At 44.7% G+C, this 22,213-nt stretch overlaps 1 long non-coding RNA gene across 1 annotated transcript in view; it reads left to right on the forward strand.

Moving 5' to 3' along the window:
• LOC309567890 overlaps nt 1–22,213 on the forward strand; it is a 110,794-nt gene that overhangs the window by 26,352 nt on the left and 62,229 nt on the right. Inside the window, exon 2 of the long non-coding RNA XR_014225969.1 lies at nt 12,479–12,543. This is a non-coding gene — a long non-coding RNA (uncharacterized lncRNA). The remainder of the gene's footprint in view (nt 1–12,478; nt 12,544–22,213) is intronic.

Below are 22,213 nucleotides of genomic sequence, written 5' to 3' on the forward strand. Positions count from 1 at the left end.
CTTTTGGTGGTATTTGATCACCTGCGATTTTTTGATCATGCGCTATAAACAAAAAAAGAGCGACAATTTTGAAAAAAATAACAATATTTTTCACATTTTTTTATATGAAATTCCCCCCCAAAAAAATGTAAAAATCTAAATTTTTTAACATTTTAGGCCAATTTGTTATCTGCTACATATGTTTGGTAAAAAAAAAATCGCAAAAAGCGTATTTTGATTGGTTTGCGCAAAAGTTATTGCGTTTACTAACTAAGGGAAAGATTTTTGTCATTTTTATTATTTTTTTTTTAACGAGTAATGGCGGCGATCTGCGATTTTTTTATGCGGGACTTCGACATTGTAGCGGACAGATCGGACCCTTGACTGACATTTTTGACACTTTTGGGGGTACCAGTGACATTACTGCAGTAATCAGTGCTATACATATGCACTGTTACTGTAAAAATGACACTGGCAGGGAAGGGGTTAACTTTATTTGAGAGGGAGGGGTTAAGTGTGTCCCTAGGGGCGTGATTCTAACTGTGATTGGATGTGGCTGTGTGTGTAACAGCACAGATCAACGGTCCTACATAGCAGGACCGTATGATCTGTGCTGTTACACAGGGAAGAATGACAGGCGGCTGTGTTTACATTAGCTGCCTGCCTTTCTCCCGGTGTAACCGACGATCGCGAGTGACCGGCGGACATCGGGTCCGCCGGTCACTCGCGCGGGGGGGGGGTCCGTAAGCGGGCGGGAGCGTGCCTCCGGCGGCGCGCGCTCGCTCCCTTGAGCCTCACAGGCAAGCGACGTAGTACTACGTCACTTTGCCTGTGAGGGGCTGACCGCCGCAGTAAATAGCCGTGCGGCGGTCGGCAAGTGGTTAAAGGAGAATTGTACAAAACAAATGATTGGTTAAGCCCACAATTGCATTTTCACCACTACTATTTCTTTATATAGATTATCAAATTTACAAGTGCAGCCATTTAGAAATTGGATGAAAGGTTTAGCACTGTAAAACATGTTTTGATAGATAAGTAATGCATTTTATATACAACTATATAGATCAGACCAAAATGAGGGACAAATGAGGAGGAAAGAGGGACAGGGGGGACTTTGTTCCGAATGAGGGACAGTCTCTCAAAATCAGGGACAGTAGGGAGCTATGCAGTCCCCCCCCCCCCCGCGTCAGTTAGTGCCAGATTGTTTGCCACACTATTATAGTCCCATTATAAGTCTCTGATCACCACCATTAGTAGTATAAATAAAATTCCAGTATATATACCCAAGTTTGTAGGTGCTATAAGTTTCATCCAAAGCAATCAATATACACTTAATGGGATTTTATTTTTATCACAGACATAGTTAGTCGGGTTGAAAAAAGACACAAGTCCATCTAGCTCAACCAATAAAAAATAAAAGCACAACCATACAATCCCATATACACAATTCTTTACCCACAGTTTATCCAGAGAAGCTCTCTAAACCAAAGGTATATTTGCCATCATCACTAGAACATATTACAGAATTTATCATTTTATTAAATTGCATATACAAAAAGAACATTCTTCTTTTTTTATATGCAATTTAATAAAATGTAAATTATTTTAAATAGTTTTCTTTCTTTTTGAATTAATAATTGCCTACATATTCCCACAAAAAGAAGATAAAAAATTCTAAGCATGATCCAATTTGCTACAGCAGGGGAAAAAATTCCTTCCTGATCCCCCGAGAGGCAATCTGATATTCCCTGGATCAACTTTATCTATAAATGTTAGTACCCATTTATATTATGTACACCTAGGTTTTTTAACCACTTGCCGCCCGCCCACCATCAAATGACGGCGGAGTGGTGTGGCTCTCGTTCTGGGAGGACATCAGGACGCGGTCCGATCTTGGTAAAGAGCCAATGACGTAGCTCCTTACCCATGTGACCGGCTGTGGCCAATCACAGACGGTCACATGTAAATGAGGAAGTGCCCGTCAGTGCTGCCTATCAGTGCCACCTTTCAATGCCTATCAGTGCCGCCTATCAGTGCCACCTATTAGTGCCCATCAGTGCAGCATATTAGTGCCTCCACATCAGTGCCACCTCATCAGTACCCATAAGTGCCACCTCATCAGTGCCCATCCGTGCAGCCTATCAGTGCCCATCAGTGTCGCCTCATCAGCGCACATCAGCGAAGGAGAAAAAAATACTTATTTACAAAACCTACTGACAGAAAATAAGAAAAACCTTAAATTTAAATTTTCTGTCTTTTTTCTTTTTTTTTTTGTAACAAATAAAAAACCTAGCGGTGATTAAATACCAGCAAAAGAAAGCCTCATTGGCTCACTGACTTTGATTGACAGTGGTGCTTTGCTGCTGTCTCAGCCAATCAGGAGGGAGAGTCCCGGGCAACCGAGTCTCTCTTGCAGCATCCCTGGATAGAGAGGGGGCTCAGGTAAGTATTAGAGGGGCTGAGGAGGACTGCTGCACACAGAAGGTTTTTTATCTTAATGCATAGAATGCATTAAGATAAAAACAACCTTCTGCCTTTACAAACCACCTTAAGTAGCCCGTACATTAATGTTTTTTTTTCCGTTCAATCACTGGGTTGAATAAAAAAAACTGACTTGGTTTTCCCATCCACACACTTGAGGTGGATGAGGGATTCCTCCTCCCCGGTGAGCAAGGGCTGCTGATAAGGGGGTACCAGGCCCAGGAAACGGGGGGGGGGCAGGCAGCATTATGTTACATTGCAGTTTTCAAAACTTGAACAGCTCCTAGATTGAATTATAATTAAATATAAATTCCTGGGGCCCCATTCTTCCATCAGTGGGGCCCAGGAGGAAGTAGCAGAGCAGGAACTCTTTTTTTTTTTGAGCAAGGAGGCGGCAAGGGCCTTATTTGCCGACACTTAGTTTAAAGTTCCTGCCCACAGCCTGTCTATTCCTGGTGGAGTGATATGGAAGGGATGCTTGTCTGCCTCGCTCCCTCTGTAAGTGCTGAGGTCAGAAGGCAAGGCTGCAGCTGGCAGCGACTGTGAGGGACCGTTGTCGTCCTTTAGCAAGGTACGGGGGGTGAGTATAGTTGGTGCAGGGATCATCATCCAGGCAACAGCGGCAGTGACAGGGGCACAGGGCAGGGCCAAGGGGGAAGCAGAAGGGCACCAGTAACATGTGAGGTGGGGGGTGCCGGGAGGAGCATTTCTGCCATTACAAGGCTGACATGAGTAGTGACAGTGGCATCACTACTCCTGTCAGCTTAGCAGGTCCGGTGATAGGGGGGACCACCAGTCCTCATGTAGGGGGCCCGGGCACATAGGGGGGCCTGAACAGCAGGGGAAATCGGTGCTGTTGGGCAGAGGGCCAATTATAGAAGGATTCCCTGTTCGGCTCTCTGCAGCAGCTGAAAGCCTGTTTGTCTCCCTCCCGCTGGCTTTCAGCTGCTGCAGGGAGAGACATAGACACAGGACATTGTTCCTGTAATTGCTTCCCCGGCCCCCTCCCAGTTCTGTCTGTTTCTGATCCCCTTGTGTGCCCCCCCCCCCTCCTTGTGGCCCTGTCCTGTAAAAAAAAAAAAAAATTTAAACATTGTAATAAATCTTAAAAAAAATTGCAAAATAAAATAATTTTAGAAATGTAAAAAAACTATTAAAAAATGGCTAATTCACACAGGTTCTCTGTAATGTTCGTGTCCACTTATAATGATTTTAGTGTATGTAGCACTACTCCCATGGGAGCTGCTGAATGTGGGTTCCCCTGGGTTACCTTTAGCAACAGTAGACAAGGACCAATCCAGTTTCTTTGGTTTTTAGGGTTTATTGAGAACTTGGATAGGAGAAGGGATGAGTGGGATACTCCAACAACTGAACTATGCACAAAAAGGCAGGGAATGTACAGAAAAATGCTGATTGATGCTGGTTAACGCTGACTGGCGCTGGTTAGCGCTATGAGGAGCTAGTCACGGTTAGGCAGCTTACTTTACTTCACCTTTAGCTGTGAAATATTCCTATTAGCTTCCCAAGGTACTTTTTCCTGAGATAGCTGACTTGTACTGTATACTGCACTGCTGAGTAACTTCAGGGCCCTTCCTGGCGCCCCCTTTACCCTCTAATCTTCAGGGCTTTACAACTTGGCACCCCCTTACTGTAACACTCCGGGTTAGCTGGCTCCTTGATCCCCTTGGCCTCTCTGGAGTGGTCCCCTCTCTTAGGCAGACCCCTGGGCAGGTACTTGAGTACTCACAACACTGTTTTTCCAGAAGTATTCTACCCAGCAGCTCCACTCAGTCAGCACACTCTGGATCCTCTGCAGCCCAGCTCAACCCCTGGTCCCTAGGCCGACTGCCTGGACCACCTTTCTCACTACAGAAGGAGTAGAGACAGCCGTCACCTCCTCCCGGGACTTTGCTCCCACCAATAGACCCCCTGTCACATGCTCCCTCAGGATTTATTTCCAATCCCAGGATGCATTGCAGCAATGCCCACCCACTGGGACAGTGATAAACCCTGGTGTGCTATTGGCCAGGTTTCCTCCACTGCCCAACAAGATCCCTCATTGGATACAGTGGGGAGACTCCCCAGACTCAACAGGTCACACCTGGAAGCATGTGACAGGCTAGCTAACAGATCAGACCCTCCTGATAGGCAGAACAGGGCCACAACTAGGCTTTACCTAGCACCTACCTAGGAGGGTGCTGCATGTATTTTAAGTGAAATTATTGCTTTGATATATTCAGTGGGGGCCCTGCCAGGTAGGCTGTATGGGGCCCCATGATTTCTAACAGCAGCCCTGCAGCTTAGCGCTAGATGAGAGAAGCAAAATCAGGAGAGAGCTGGAAGGAGATGCGGGATGTACTCTCTCTCCTCTCCAGCTTCACGGTGTCACTGTAGCGCTCCTGCACCGGCATTGTCACATTAGAAGTTTGCTTACCCTCCCAACATCTCCTCCCAACAAAGAATGTGGATAGGAGGTGGGTAAGCAAACTCTTTACAGATCTGACATCCAGTGGTGTACCCAAGCCACGATCCCATACCTCTTCAGCAGTAGAATCTCTCCCACCAGCTGCTTGTACAAAGGGTTAGAAATTTGTGGCAAGTTATTCTTGCTATCCAGGTTATGCTATGCACGAATGTGACAGCATACAGAGTAGCGGTTGGGGGGCAGTAAAAACGCATGACAGAGACGTGTGTTGGGGGGGGGGCAAGTCAGGTAAGACGTACGGGCCCCATGGTTCCTTAGAGCGGCCCTGCATTGAGCTATTTTATTCTGACAGCAGGGAGACTTTCCCTTCATAAGAATACACTGGGCAGCGCTTCCAGCTGTAGCTGCTTGCACTTCTGTACAGCCACCCTGCACATACACGGATTGAAATTGGGCCGGTTAAACAGGGACCAGACGAACGTCAATCCATGTACGGCTGGCTTAAAGCACACCTGTAATATAAATAAATTCATTTTGAGGCGCTGTATAATGGTGACGTGATGTGTAATCTCAAAGTGCTAAGTGCTAATAAAATAAATAAAATGTGTACAATTGTGCAGCCAGAATATAATGACAATTATCAATAAAAAAAATGTCAAAATCTGTTTTTAAAAGTCCATAACAATATACAAATCTTCGAATCACCAGAAGTGTCAAGTGCTCAGTAGTCTTCTTATATAAAGTGCTTGTATGTAGTGCTCCTCCACCCATTACTAAAAGGGGCCACTCACCAAAATGCTGAGGGACTCCAGGACCCAACTCACTTAACTATAAAATCAGTTGGGATAACCTCCGTTGCGAAATGACCAAAATCACTGGATTGTCCCCCCACCTATTAGGAAGGTGTTAAACTTGTTCCCCAAAAATATTAACGGGTGGAGGAGCACTATGTACAAGCACTTCATATAAGAAGACTACTGAGCACTTGACACTTTTGGTGATTCGAAGATTTGGATATTGTTTTGGACTTTTAAAAACAGATTTTCACATTTTTTTATTGATGGTTGTCATTAAAATTCTGGCTGCACAATTGTACACATTTTATTTATAATATTAGCACTTAGCACTTTGAGATTACACATCAGGTCACCATTATACAGCGCCTCAAAATTAAATTATTCATCTTGGTTTGGTATTTACCAAAACTGATGGCTGTTGTCTTTATGGACATCTAGTTCATTTCAACACTAGGAGGCGCCATTTTAATATATATATATATATATATATATATATATATAGATAGATAGATAGATAGATAGATAGATAGATAGATAGATAGATAGATAGATAGATAGATAGATAGATAGATAGATAGATAGATAGATAGATATTTTTCAGTACACCTGTAATATAGTTTTAAGAAGGAAAAGACCAGGTGGTGAGCTCACATATTTTGCCTAAAGTGCAAACTTTCTTCATGATTTTGCAGCCACAGCATTTTCCATCCACAAAGGAATTCCATGATTTATTTTGTATTTCAAAATGGGTTGTTATTAGCAGTCAAGGATTACCTTTGTGTTGTCTGTGACCAAATACCAGTAACCTTTTGAAGTTCTTAAGTTTTCTGGATCTAACTGGACCTTCACTCCCAAACTGACTATCCTCCACTGCAACGCTCCCTCTCTGCTATCTATTTAAAAAGATTTTTTTTCCTGGGTATACACGTTAATTTTTACACATTCATCAACACAAATGATGTGTGATGTGGGGATCTCTCCCGCTGTGCCTTTATATTCTGACAGGGATCAGAATACACAGATCAGCATCAGATCTCCTCATCAGAATACACAGATCAGCATCAGATCACCCCATCAGAATACACAGAATACACAGATCAGCATCAGATCTCCCCATCAGAATACACAGAATACACAGATCAGCATCAGATCTCCCCATCAGAATACACAGAATACACAGATCAGCATCAGATCTCCCCATCAGAATACACAGAATACACAGATCAGCATCAGATCTCCCCATCAGAATACACAGATCAGCACCAGATCACCCCATCAGAATACACAGATCAGCACCAGATCTCCCCATCAGAATACACAGATCAGCACCAGATCTCCCCATCAGAATACACAGAATACACAGATCAGCATCAGATCTCCCCATCAGAATACACAGAATACACAGATCAGCATCAGATCTCCCCATCAGAATACACAGAATACACAGATCAGCATCAGATCTCCCCATCAGAATACACAGATCAGCATCAGATCTCCCCATCAGAATACACAGAATACACAGATCAGTATCAGATCTCCCCATCAGAATACACAGATCAACATCAGATCACCCCATCAGAATACACAGAATACACAGATCAGCATCAGATCTCCCCATCAGAATACACAGATCAGCACCAGATCTCCCCATCAGAATACACAGATCAGTATCAGATCTCCCCATCAGAATACACAGATCAGCATCAGATCTCCCCATCAGAATACACAGATCAGCATCAGATCACCCCATCAGAATACACAGAATACACAGATCAGTATAAGATCTCCCCATCAGAATACACAGATCAGCATCAGATCACCCCATCAGAATACACAGAATACACAGATCTGCATCAGATCTCCCCATCAGAATACACAGATCAGCACCAGATCTCCCCATCAGAATACACAGATCAGTATAAGATCTCCCCATCAGAATACACAGAATACACAGATCAGCATCAGGTCTCCCCATCAGAATACACAGAATACACAGATCAGCATCAGATCACCCCATCAGAATACACAGAATACACAGATCAGCATCAGATCTCCCCATCAGAATACACAGATCAGTATCAGATCACCCCATCAGAATACACAGATCAGTATCAGATCACCCCATCAGAATACACAGAATACAAAGATCAGCATCAGATCTCCCCATCAGAATACACAGATCAGCACTGAGGCCATTGGCTGAAAGCGCTGATCAGATGCTGGTTTTCCAGCATCACCATTTGGCAGAAATTGGTTGTTGTACCAGCTTCTGTTTACCAGTCAGCGGTACACATAGCCAAAAGTCAGCCAGATCCTTTTGTCCCGGCCAATTTTCGGTTTGTGTGTACCCCGCTTAAGTGGTTGTTTACATACTGTATGGGAAAAGGAGGGTGAAGTTCCTCTTTAAGCAGCATAAAAAGTCTCTACATAGTGCACACCCTTGAGTAGTGCTGTAGTGTCAGGATCATTTGTCAATATGTCAACTTTGTACATCTACATAATTTTTTAAAGGGGGACTCTAGTCAATACATTTTTTTCTTAGGTTTAGATAATGTGGAAGGGTCAAATATTTACTTCTATTTGTGTCCCTATTAAAAGAGATGTATGGGCAGAACTTTTTTGCCATACATTTCTTGTGGGTCACAGGAATGCACTTACTTTGGTTCTCCAGATAGTGGGCTATTGCTTGCTATCAGCTGATGAGGCAGAGAAGCTCCAAGCTCTGGAATAGGATCCACCTGGCTGCCTGATTGTTAGCTGGCTCCAGCTCTCAGTGTGCAGCCAAGAGCCAGAGATAGCTGTGTCCATCCTCTCCCCAGCCTGACGCTCCAGTGAGCACTGGAAATACAGAGCAGAGAGTGGTGACTGACAGTCATTGCTCTCTGCTCTGAGGGGTCAGTGACCTGAACAATCATTAGTCATGTGATCACTCAGTTCTTGGTCTTAGAGCTAATGTTGGAAAGCTGCAGCATAGAGATGAGTATAGGTGTTTGTTTATTCATGACTCCATACTTCTCCTAAAGTGGTTGTAAACAGAGGCGTAACTAGAACCTTCAGGGCCCCGGTGCAAGAAACCATAAAGGGCCCCCCGGACCCCTGGCAGCACAGTAGGGGGAGACCAGGGGAGCACACATGGGCCCAGAGACAGCAGAACACAAGTGAACTGGATAGGAGGAGTGGCGGGGCAGCATACAGAGGAACCAATCTCCTCCATTTTCCTCCTGCAGCTACAGAAGGAAAAAGGAGGAAAGTGATATCTCTACATGCTGCCCCACCGCTCCTCCTATTCATGTGTACAGGAGAGCTGCATGGGCCCCCTGGAGCATGGGGCCTGGTTGCAATTGCAACCCCTGCAACCCCTGTAGTTACCCCCCTGGTTGTAAACCTCAGACATTAAATCTGAACAAAGTAAATCCCTCTATAGTGTGTACTTGTCTCAATTAAAAGCACTAAGTGTCATTTCTACTTTATCTGCTGCTTTGTTCTTCTGCTATCAGCATGAGTCACTTGTGACAGGTTTTCCTGATACTAAAAGAAAAAAAGGTGACAGGAGTGGGATCTCCAGCAGATTGACAACATCAGCTCTGTTCCTGTGTGCAGTGTGAAGGGGATGTGTCTCTTCCCTCCAATCAGCTCTCAGATATCTCCTCACTGAGCTCTGCAGAGTGTAACTTCAGCTCTCCAATTCCTGTTTTCTGACAGCTAAGACAAGCTTTATAAATTCAGCACTTTGAACGGCTGTAGAGAATAGAAGGCTGCAGATAAACAGGTACAACTTATGTAGGAGGATTCATTTCCTCTCTGTCTTTCACCTGAGGATAGCCCCTTCACTGGGGATATGTAAGGGTTTACCCACTTTAAAGAGGAGCTCCAGGCTCCCCCAAAAAAGCTAAAAGTCAGCAGCTGCAAATACTGTAGCTGTTGACTTTTAATATAAGGCCACTTACCTGTCCAGGGATCCAGCAGTGTCCTCACCCGAACCGATTCTTCCATCAGTTTTGGGTGCAAAAAAAAATCTAGTAGGGAAAACAGGAGGTTAAGCCTTGCGGCTTCATAGCTGGTCTCCTACCACACATCCGTTAGCCATGCTGAACCTTGTGAATGGTCCCATAGTCTTCTAGAACCTGTGATGTGTCCCAGAAGACTGCGGGGGGAAGGAGGGCAGCCGGATTTCCGGCCCAGATCACAGCAGTTGCTGTCAAAACTAGGTACCCCCCCTATAAAATGCCAAATATGGCAGTGGAAGGGGTGGGTGCAAACAAGCAGAGCTTCTCCTTTTGGGTGGAGTTCTGCCTCAAGCTCACCATACACCTTACAATACAATTGTACAATCTGCTTTTGATCAACTAACAACTATTTAGTGCACGGGCCTGTTTGATTGGACACAGATTGACCGAATAGTTTAGGTACGTAGGTCCGCATATTACATAGTTTTGGGTTAATCCAAAATTGAGTGTACAGCAATATTGTTAGGTGTTTAGTGACCGGTAGGGAGATTATTTTTGCAGAGGATAGTGCATTGGTGACCATTTTTTAAAGTGCACTTATCATTTAGCTTGAGTTCACTTCAAAGACTGATAATGAGCAGCGAAGGAATAACATATCATGTACCGCTATGAATAATGTCCTAGAATAAAAAGCTTACTCTACCCAGTTGTTGGTGTTGTAATTTAATAGACCTAAAGTATACTTTAAATCATGGGTGTCCAACCTTTTGGCTTCTCTGGGCCACATTGAGTGTAGAGAAATTTTCTCGGGCAGCATATAAAATATATACTATAGTTAACCACTTGCCGACCAGACACTGGGACTGTACTGCGGCAAAGTGGCTCGATTCCGTCCAGCGACGTAGACCTACGTCGCTGGACTCCTCCCCTTGTGGGCGGCGCTCACGCGCCGCCGGAGGCTCGCTCCCGCTGTTTTCAGTCACAGCGGGAGTCGGGCCAGGGGAGGAGCGGTGGTGATCACCGCCGCTCTTCCCCGATCGTCGGGGAATCGAGTTTGGAGATCCGCCCGCTTGTGTAAACAAAGCGGGCGGATCTCCTAAGTGACAAACAGTGACAGATTGCAGGGTTCAGCATAGCTGAACATGCGATCTGTCCCTGTGTCACTCAGTCACCTCCCCCCACACACGTTAGTAAGCACCAGGCATACATTAACCCCTCCCTCTCCAATAAAATTAACCCCTTCCCTGCCAGTGTCATTTTTACAGTAACAGTGCATATTTATAGCACTGATTACTGTAGAAATGTCACTGGTACCCCCAAAAGTGTCAGAAATGTCAGTCAAGGGTCCAATCTGTCCACCGCAATGTTGCAGTCCCGCAAAAGAAATCGCAGATCGCCGCCATTACTCGTTAAAAAAAAAACACCAAAAATGACAGAAATCTTTCCCTTAGTTAGTAAACGCAAACCAATCAAAATACGCTTATTGTGATTTTTTTTACCAAACATAGGTAGCAGAAAACAAATTGGCCAAAAATTTTAAAAAATTTTGATTTTTACATTTTTGGGGGGGGAATTTCATATAAAAAAATGTGAAAAATATTGTTATTTTTTCAAAATTTACGCGTTTTTTTGTTTATAGCGCAAAAAGTAAGAATCGCACAGGTGATCAAATACCACCAAAAGAAAGCTCTGTTTGTGGGGGAAAAAAGGACGTAAATTTCGTTTGGGTATGGCGTCGCATGACCGAGCAATTGTCAGTTAAAGTCGCACAGTGCCGAATCGCAAAAGGTGGCCTGGACGTAAGACAGCAAAATCCTCCGGTGGTAAAGTGGTTAAAGTATATAAGTAATAAAATGTTCCCGCGCCCTTCCCGCGCTGCTGCGACCCCCCTCCCCCAGCACTAATTTAACACAACTAGTGGATGATCCCCTCCGAGGCACCCTCTGCCTACAGTTAGTTGTAAGCCGCTGTGGCCGTGCCCCCGACTCGACTTCCTCCCTCCCCAGCAAAAAAATAAATAAATTGTCAGGGGGCAGTTGGCTGCATTGCCCTCGATTCCGGGCCGCATGCGGCCCCCGGGCCGCAGGTTGGACATACCTGCTTTAAATTAACCTTTACAATTTTGCCACTTCCATTGTCATTTGTTCTCTTGGTTTATCAAGATGACATATTCATCAGTTACCAGTTTATCATTTTACCTATTTATATATGTAATTCATGCTTTTTTTGCTAATCTTTTGCCTAAAGGCCCGTACACACGTACCGATCGTCGGCATACAAACGTCGGTGGACGAAGGATCTGCCGATTGTACGCGTGTTAGTATGGTGCCTCCGACAGATGTCTGCGCACAATCCGCGGACAAAAGTCTTTCGTGCAAACATGAAAATATTTGTATGCCGACACCAGAACGGACGATTGTTCGCCTGTCAGTACACAATTCGGCCGACAGACCGCAGATTTGCAAGACTGGGCATGCTCAGAAAATAGAAAACACAGGGAAAGTTAACCATTACATGACATCACTTCTGCAGTCGGCGGACAAAATTCTTGTGCTGTCCTTGTGCTGTCTTTGCACTTTTCAGCAGACACCGACATCCGGGGAGAAAAGAGGAACATTTGTAAGCCGACCATCGGTACGTGTGTACGGGGCTTTAGTATATTGACAGATGCAGGTTTTATATAGCTTTTAAACACAAGCTTCTCAGGTTGTAAAAAGTTTACAACATTTTCTTTGCATATATAATATAAATATACCAAATGACAGGCAAAAAAATTAATTTTTTTTGTGCGTGAGGTGCAAAGCAGCATCTGAAGATATGAATAACTGGTGTGTCTGATTTATTGACAGTGATATTTAGGAGATGATCTCAAGTTTCATTCTAACCTGATAGCCGCTGGAGGATCTTACCAATGGTAAACATCTAAAAAATGTGCACATCCGGAACTGAAAACTAATACGAGCATCCCATATGGTATATTTTTTTTTTTTACAAGGTAAATTCAGAAGATACCCAGATAGTGTTTCAAAAGGTCACAAGGTCTTATCATATATACACATTTTACTGAACCTTCTGTTACCAATAATGTCATTTCCTTTCCTTTTCCTTCCTCCCTTCCATTTACTTCCTCTTTCTTTCTTTTTATTTTCTTTCTTTTCTCTTCCTTTCTTTCTTCCAGACATATAGCATACACAAGGTTTACTTTTATTTTCTGTGGCTTAATGAAGTGATGGGGAGCAAATGAAGATCTATGGAGGTCTGCTTTAAAGTGAACCTGTTTATTTGCCCAGCATAAGCAAGCATATGATCACTTTTAAAGTGATTGTAAAGTCTTGTGTTTTTTTTTTCTTTAACCTTCTTAGCGGTATTCCCGAGCGTGGCTTGGGGTTAAATGTCAGAGCCAAAAGCGGTAACCCCGAGCAACACTCGGGGTACTGCCAGAAGCATCGCTGGATCCTGTAAAAGAGGTTTCTAACCTTGTCATCGGGATCCAGCGATGTATCTCAGCGGTATGCGGCGGCGGATCTTCCTCCCGATCCTCTCCGTGCCCCGGCTTCCGTCTCCTGCGACGTGACGTTCGCAGGGGGGGGGGGGGTGGAACCGGCGGCAAATTCAAATGTAAAACACACCAAACACACTGATACCATTCAAAATAAAATAAATTCACATTAAATTCCCTTCCAGTGCCCTTTCCTGCAGTTTTACTGTACTTTTTATGTATATATATATATATATACATACACGTGTATGTATGTATGTATATATATATATATATATATATATATATATATATATATATATATATATATACAGTATATATATATATATACATACATACATACTTTAACTTTTTTATAGTTTTTTATTATATTATAATTTATGATTTTGTGTCTCAAACTTTATCATACCCGAGATGTTATAAAGAAGAACGCACAGTAAAAAAAAAAAAAAATATGTAAATAGTTGGTTTGGGCTGCTCATTCTCAAGAATTACATGCAAAATAATGGTACCGCTTTCAGCACCTAAAATCCGAAAGAATCATACCGCCAGGGAGGTTAAATGCATATTATACTTACCTCCACTATGCAGTGGTTTTGCACAGGGCAGGCCAGAGCCTCCTTTTTTCTGGTCCCTCTTCACTGCTCATGGCCCCTCCCTTTTTTTAAAAAGGGAACTTCCAGATTCCATTAAGCCCCCCCATACAGGTCCCATATCCTGTTTGGGGAACAGGATAAGGGGATGACACCATTGTTCCCTTAACTTGGAGACAAGGTGCCTTACAAAGGGGAAAGGCTTTGATGCCCCCCCCCCCCTGCAAGGTACCCGCCCAATGTGGAAAGCATATGGCCTAGTATGGTTCAGGAGGAGGGGAGTAGTTAAACGTCCCGTAGGGGCAGCAGTTATTCAGTCTAGATATTTTTAAGCATTATTATGTGTAATAATTGTAGCCCTGCCCACTTGAGGGTGGCTCAATTTCTCAGCTTTTCGGGTCCATTGAGTTACCGATAGCAACTGCATGCAGAATCTTAACACTGTAAGAGGCTCTGAGGAAGAGGCACTGCCTCGAAACGCGTCAGCCGATTTCCTGGACTTAGAAAGTGGACTCCAACACTATGGACGTTGTCATTCGGATTTAATATGCTGGTTTACATCACTTGTTTGTGAGTAGACACTTTTTAAATATTTATTAATAAAAGCCTACTGAGGATAATGCGCTAGGCTGGTGCGCCCTCTTTTTTGTTTATGTTTAGAGTGTCAAGTCGACCTTCCCGGTCGTAGAGGGCAGCAAGATTTAGCCATTTGGGGATGCCAAGTGGAAAGTCCCGTGATAGAGGGTGTTCGAGAACCAGGTTCTGAGCGCAGGAGCAAGGTGCCAAGCATTGTATCTTTCTTTTGGAGAATCTTAACACTTCCTGGCTCAGTCAATGAACAGTCTAGGGGTTGTTGGTTTTGTTGTTTTATTTTATATGGGGATGGTAGAAGGGATGAGTGGGATACTCCAACACTTGAACTATTTATAATGGTGAGGACTTCTATCTGAGAATGTGGCAAGGTCTCAGCTTCATCCTGCCACTAGATGAATCTGAAGTAATGTTCTTTAGCACTTATCTTCAGGGCACTCGCCTAGTACCCCCTTTCTATCCACCAGCTGACACCTGTCCTCTGGCTACTCTACTCCGGAGTGGCCCCCTTTGTGGTCAGGCCCACAGACACAATCCCCTGTACTCACGATACTGCTTTTCAGGTTCTCCAACGTCTCAACTTCTCCTAGTAAGCTCTCCTGGACCTCTGGGTTCAGCTCCACACTTCTGGCTCCTCAGGCCAACTACCTGTGACTGTACACCAATTTCTACAGAAGAAGAGGCAGCCACCACCCTTCTTCTGGGACTCTGCTCACCAGCCAAAGACCTCAAGCACACGTGCCCCTGGTTTTTTATACTACACCCCACAATGCCCTGAGACAGCAGTCTGTGCCAATCACTGGGGCTGTATCAAAGCCTTGTGTGCCCATTGGTCAGGTTTCCTCCACAGTCCCATGTGCCTCCTCATTGGACCAGTGGGGACACTCCCTCAGACCACATGAATCACACACTGAGCACATTGAGCAGATCTAACTCACAGATCCTGCTCTCTGTTAACCACCTCCCACCCGGGCCATTGTAAATATACGGCCGGGTGGGAGTCTCGTCCTTCTGAATGGACGTTCCGGAACGTCCTTCAGAAGGAGAGAGATCGCGCCGCCGCGGGCACGCGCAGCGGCGCGATCTCGATTTGCCTGTGTCCCTCGGACACAGAGCAACATCATTCGGCAGGAGGGCCCTGTGATTGGCCCTCCTGATCACATGACGGCTGTGTCCAATCACAGCCGTCATGTAATATAAATAGAGCCGTTGTAACGGCTTCGATCTCTTCTCCTCCTGACAGATCCTGTCAGTGAGGAGAAGAGAAGAGGATCAGTGCTGCTGCTGGGGTGATCAGTGAGTATTTCTAATTACTCACTGATAACAGGGGGGGTCTGTGCTGGTAATCAGATGATTGATTACCAGTACAGCCTTGGGGGGGGAGGGTTGCCACTAAGCCACCAGGGATACCCACCCATGACCACCAGGGATGCCCACCATGGCCACCAGGGATGGCAAGCAGGGCTCAGAGAGCCCCCCCCAGTGCCCTCCCTATCAGTGTTGCCCACCAATGCCATCTATCAGTGCTGCCCACCAGTGCCGCTATTGCCATCTATCAGTGCCGCCCACCAGTGCCCATTAATGCCCACCAGTGCCCCCCATCAGTGCCGATCAGTGCTGATCATTGCCGCCCAACAGTGCCACCTATCAGTGCCCATCAGTGCCGCCAATCAGTGCCCATCAGTGCTGCCTATCAGTGCCCATCAGCGCTGCCTATCAGTGCTCACCAATGCTGCATATCAGTGCTATCTATCAGTGCCCATCAGTGCTGCATATCAGTGCTACCTATCAGTGCCCATCAGTGCTGCATATCAGTGCCACCCCATCAGTGCCACCCCATCAGTGTCTCCTCATCAGTGCCTGTCAGTGCGGCATCATCAGTGCTCATCAGTGCAGGAAAAAACGTATCTATTTACAAAATTTTATAACCTAAACAAAAAAACTTTTTTTTTTTTTCAAACTTTTCAGTCTGTTTTTATTTGTGCACCAAAAAAGAAAAAACCTGACGGTGATCAAATACCAGCAAAAGAAAGCTCTATTTGTGGGGAAAAAATGACACAAATTTGGTTTAGGTACAGTGTTGCATGACCGCGCAATTGTCATTCAAATTGCAACAGCGCTAAAAGCTGAAAATTGGTCTGGGAAGGAGGGGGTTTAAGTGCCCAGTATTGAGGTAGTTAAGCAGAGAGCAAAATAGAATTTATCTGCTGCTCCCCTGATGGGCAGACAGAGCCAAAAACTATACTCACTCTCTAGCACCTAAGAAAATGGCCTCTGCCCCCACCGCAAAGAACACATGGAAGGGCAACGCTCATGAGATAAATACAGATAAAAATTTCCCAGTTCAATTTGCTAACCAGTTTGCTTACCAACCAAATTAACCTGTCTAACAGTGTGTGTCAAAATAGGGGTTTAGTTAGCACACATTTGCAAACGCATGCGTAAGCTGCAGGGCCACTTCACGGCACCCTGTATTACCTGCAGTCCTAACTCTTGTAAATTTATGAGAGTCTCCACAGTGGAAGCACATGCAAGCTAATGGATAGATAGGGGGCAGGTGAGCCTGGAGGTGGCCCACCCCTCCTAAAGGTACTTGGGGGCACAATAGACACCCAGCCAATAGCACAACAGCAAAGGCATCTAGTGTGTCCACTCACCAGTATACATGAACAACAAAGAAGACGCCAAAGTTTTGACGCAAACTGTTAGACAGGTTAATTTGGTTGGTAAGCAAACTGGTTAGCAAATTGAACTGGGAAATTTTTATCTGTATTTGACTCTCTAGCACCTACCTAGTAGGGTGTTACACAATAAAAAATAAACAATGCCTCCTGATAAAAATCAGGACCCACAAACCGATGTTGACAATGTTCACCTGTCGCTCTACCGCCTCAAAATGACAGATCCCTGGTTGGCTGCTGCATGTAAACAAACCAGCCAAGAATGCTGGGTGACAACTTTGATCAAATATGGTCATGACCAGATTTGGTCAATCAGGTCACTCAGGATCCCCAACTGCCACAAAATGACACACTTGCAGCTGATGTTTATTTTGTAACATCAACAGAGGGTTTAGTCAGGCGAATTGGCGTAATCTGAAAACGTATATTCAGTCCAAACCCAAAAGCTCATCTCTCCAGTGCTGCTGTTGGAAACCGTGGATTTTTGTTCAGCACATGAATATATAATTGCACCTTATTTATTTCTGTTTGGTAAGGAAGAATTTCACTCGGTGGTGGATACACGTATTATTTGGATTAGAATACAGTTTTCTACTCACCTGCATCATCCACTTATGGACATTTATGAACTTTTGTGTTTTTGCACATTTTGATTTGCACGAATATTTTGTATATTCATAGTTTGATATATGTTAATTTTTATTCACATATATATTGTTGTTTAGCGCACCCCACACTATACAATTTATTTATATTCATCAATCACTGAATACCGGGAGCAGCTTCAACACACTATAAGCGCACCCATCCCCCCTTAACACAAACCATTGGGTTCCCATACAGCCAACCTAATAGCCCCCCCCCCCCCCAAAAAAAAAAAAAAAAAACTGTTTACTATGCTTCAGCTATGAATGAACACATGATGTGATCGGTACAGATCACTCAATGTAGTCATTCAGAAAAAAAGGGGGCTGGTAGTTGTGAAACTTACCAAACCCTTTCTCCACTCTAGATCCTGAAGGATCCTATTGTGTGCTTGCAACTGCCAGTGGAAAGAAAAGCAGGGAAGCCTGCAGCACTATGGGGGTGGGGGGGGGGGGGCACACAGGCAGGCGTGAGCAGCAGGGAGAAACTTATGGTGCACAGGGAGGCAATTACTGGAACCCATCCCCTGTATGGCTCTCTCTGCAACAGCTGAAACCTAGCGAGAAGAAGAGGAGAAGAAGTCAGTTTTCAGCTGCTGAGAGCCACACAGGGAATTGGTTCCAGTAATTGCCCCTCCCCCCACCCCCCCCCACACACACACACACCGTGAAGATCACCTACCCTCCCTGCCCACACCCAATTGACAAAGCTGACTGGACCCCCCTTCTGGCCTGGGCCCTGTACAGGAGGGCTGGTGGTGGTACCCCCTTATCTACGGCCCTGCTCATCTCTATATACCAGCTGTATCTTTCTACGGTAGAGCAGCAACGTGAAGAAAAGAGATGATGTAATTAATGTGAGTGACTATGTGTTTAATGTATGCTGTGTTGTCTGTCTGTTTCATAACTCATAAAAAAAAAAAAAGAAGCACCTGCTTCTATTTGTGTGACCGGATTTTTTTAAGAGACTAAAAACATCAGTTTTAGTCAGTAACTTTTATATATAGGCCTGTACATAAAATCAGGTGCTTTAATATTCCTGAATATCTATATATGCCATGGTGTTGCAATGTAGATCTACACGTTCATCTAGAATGGTCTCATTCGCTAACCAGTTGTATGCAGATGTTAAAAAGAAACACTTGGCCTTGTTTATGGTTGCAAAAAATCATGAATATTTATTTGGTCAGAAATTTCGAGCATACACAGACTACAAATTAGTTAAGTGGTTGTAAAGGCATCAGCATTTTTACCCTAATGCATTATCTGCATTAAGGTAAAAAACCTTTTTGCAGAGTCCCCCCCCCCCCCCCCCAGTCCCCCATAATACCTACCTGAGCCTGAGCTCGATCTTAATCCAGCACTGTGCCCGAGAGCAGCGGTGCTGCGCTCTCTTACCCTCCTTACTGGACTCAGTGACAGCAACAAAAAAGGGGGTGTGATCTGTCACTGTACAAACAGCAAATTTGTTTCTGTTTGTATAGTGACAGCAACGGGAGCCATTGCTGCTGTCAATCAAATCCAATGACGAGGTAGCAGGGGGTGGGACCGAGCCAAACTGTGTGTGTCAATAGACACATACAGCATGGCTTAGGATCAAGACATGACATGTGTCACCATAGGGAGTGGCATCCTATGGTGGCACACAGAGAAGAAAAGGAACCCAGAGCACTGACGTGGGACCCTAGAAGAGGAGGATCAAGGTCACTCTGTGCAAAACCAATTTACAGAACAGGTAAGTATAACCTTATTTTGTTTATAAAAAAACATATTTCGACCTTCTTTTAAGCTTCATAACCTACGTCAAGTTGCTTTTGCAATTTTATATACATGTATGGATAGAGAAGTAGGTCTGTGGTAAAACAAGCCCACTGACACAAACCATTGCCATGTGGCTGTTGTGTGTAAAGGATTCAGAATTCAAGAGTTGGTAATCTACACAAGAAAGCACTGTTTTTTTTTTTTTGTGATTTATTCAGTTTTTATTTTCTCTGGTTTTGCATCTTCAGATTCATAATTAAGAGCCCAGTTTTATACATCTGTCCTACTTACTGTTACAGTTGCAGTCTGTGTCAGTCTGCATAGTTTAAAACCCACCCCTTTCCAGCCTGGAAATTGTGTTTTTATGCGCATATTCATTTTTATCATGTGAGTAGAACCCAGTGGCGGCCTTATCTACATGCAGGGGCGCCGGACGCGTGGAGTTCAATGGGGCTTTTTTTTTTTGGCATCACCTGATTAGAGCCAGAGGCTCTAATAGGGCGATGCAAAGGGTGGATCCGGGGCACAGAGCAATGCGTCCTGAGCCCACCCATTGTGTGGCAATAGTGAATGAAAATTCGCTATTGTCACACGGATCCTCCTCCTGGCCAACTCAGGGAGCGCGTCCGATACGCGCTTCCTGATTGGCTGCAAGGCAAACCCCATGCCATTGGCCGAGGAGGAGACGGGAGCGGGAGGACTCGTGGAGACGCGCCGCCGGGGGACTGAAGGGAAGCCGACACTGGGACTGCTCCAGGTAAGTGCACTGGTCTGGGGGGGGGCACAGTGCATTGAAGGGGGCACGCACGCACGCTGGTCTCTGCATTGAAAGGGGCATGTACGCTGGTCGCTACATTGAAAGGTGCATGTACGCTGGTCGCTACATTGAAAGGGGCATGTACGCTGGTCACTACATTGAAGGGGGCATGTACGCTGGTCACTACATTGAAAGGGGCATGTATGCTGGTCACTACATTGAAAGGGGCATGTATGCTGGTCACTACATTGAAAGGGGCATGTATGCCTTATCACTACATTTATAGGGGCATGTATGCTGGTCACTACATTGAAAGGGGCATGTATGCTGGTCACTACATTGAAATGGGCATGTACCCTGGTCGCTACATTGAAAGGGGGCATGTACGCTGATCACTACAATGAAAGGGGGCATGTATGCTGGTCACTGCATTGAAGGGGGCATGTACGCTGGTCACTACATTGAAAGGGGGCATGTATGCTGGTCACTGCATTGAAAGGGGGCATGTACGCTGGTCACTGAATTGAAGGGGGCATGTACGCTGGTCACTGCATTAAAAGGGGGCATGTACGCTGGTCTCTGCATTGAAGGGGGCATGTACGCTGGTCACTGCATTGAAGGGGACATGTACACTGGTCACTGCATTGAAAGGGGGCATGTACGCTGGTCACTGCATTGAAATGGGGCATGTACGCTGGTCACTGCATTGAAAGGGGCATGTACGCTGATCACTGCATTGAAAGGGGGCATGTACGCTGGTCACTGCATTGAAAGGGGCATGTACGCTGATCACTGCATTGAAAGGAGGCATGTATGCTGGTCACTGTTTTGAAGGGGGCACGCTGGTCACTGTTTTGAAGGGGGCACACTGGTCACCTTACATTGAAAGGGCGGTCACTGTGCATTGAAAGGGGGCACGCTGGTCTCTCTGCATTGAAAGGGGGCACACTGGTCTCTCTGCATTGAAAGGGGGCACATTATACCTAAACTACTGAAGGCCCCTTTCACACTTTTGCGACCTCAAAGTCACGCAATTTTTTACAGCGTTTCTTGCCGCAAAGCAATGCCTATTACATTTTTCTGTTTGCGCCCCCCCCCCCCCCCCCCAAAAAAAAATTTTGAGCACCAGCCGCCACTGGTAGAACCTGTACCGTGTATGTAATTTAAAGCTTTTAGCGGATTTACACTATGTGGTTTCCTTCGCTTTGATTTCATGTGGATGTCAGCAATATATGGTCCTGACTGAGTTCAAACACCTTGGAGAGTGAGTCAGTCCAATATACTGCAACCAACTGATGCAAACTGGATTGCCCCTAAGTGTTTATAACAGGCAAATTGGACTCTGTAGTGGAGTCATTCCAATCTGGTAAGATTGCCATATGCCTATTGGTGACGGTTTTCGTGGTGATTACAGCAATGTATAAGCACCAATGCCGTTCAATGCCCCGTGGTGTTTGTCGACAAGGCACGCACTTTGGACTCTAAAGTCTTCATAAAAATTATATTTTCTTCACTTTCTATTGGGCACGACAACATACAGGTTATATACTGTTAAATAGTTTTGTCTTGCTATTTAGTTGCCAGCAGCTGTTGATTTCTACATGTGTTAACACCAGCACGTTTTTTTTTTTTTTTTTTATATGACCATATTTGGGTCTCCCGCTTTTTTTCCACCAGAAGTCATTAAAGCGAAGATTTTGCCTATTTATGGGTCGGACCATGACCCGACAGTTGTTTATTATTGTTCTCCCCAACTGAGACATCGGTGTCCCTCCTGATCCTTAAATGACTCTTTGTTGTCCATTCATGAACTTCCCTAATCAATTCTTTGGGAAGCATACAAGACTGTGCTAAGAGGATATACAATGCAAATTTATTCTCAGTGCAAAACAAATAAAAAATAAACATAAAATAGAGCTGGAATTGGAATTAGAACTCACTTTACAACAACATAGAAAAAAATCTATCTTCCAATACTTGTGCAGTTCTTTAAAAAAAAAATCAGAACAAAACTCAACCTGTGTTTATCTGATGAATCTGAAAAGCAGTTACGAAGAA

The sequence above is a fragment of the Pelophylax lessonae genome (genome assembly GCF_965119305.1).
Source record: "Pelophylax lessonae genome assembly, chromosome: 12".
NCBI lineage: Eukaryota > Metazoa > Chordata > Amphibia > Anura > Ranidae > Pelophylax > Pelophylax lessonae.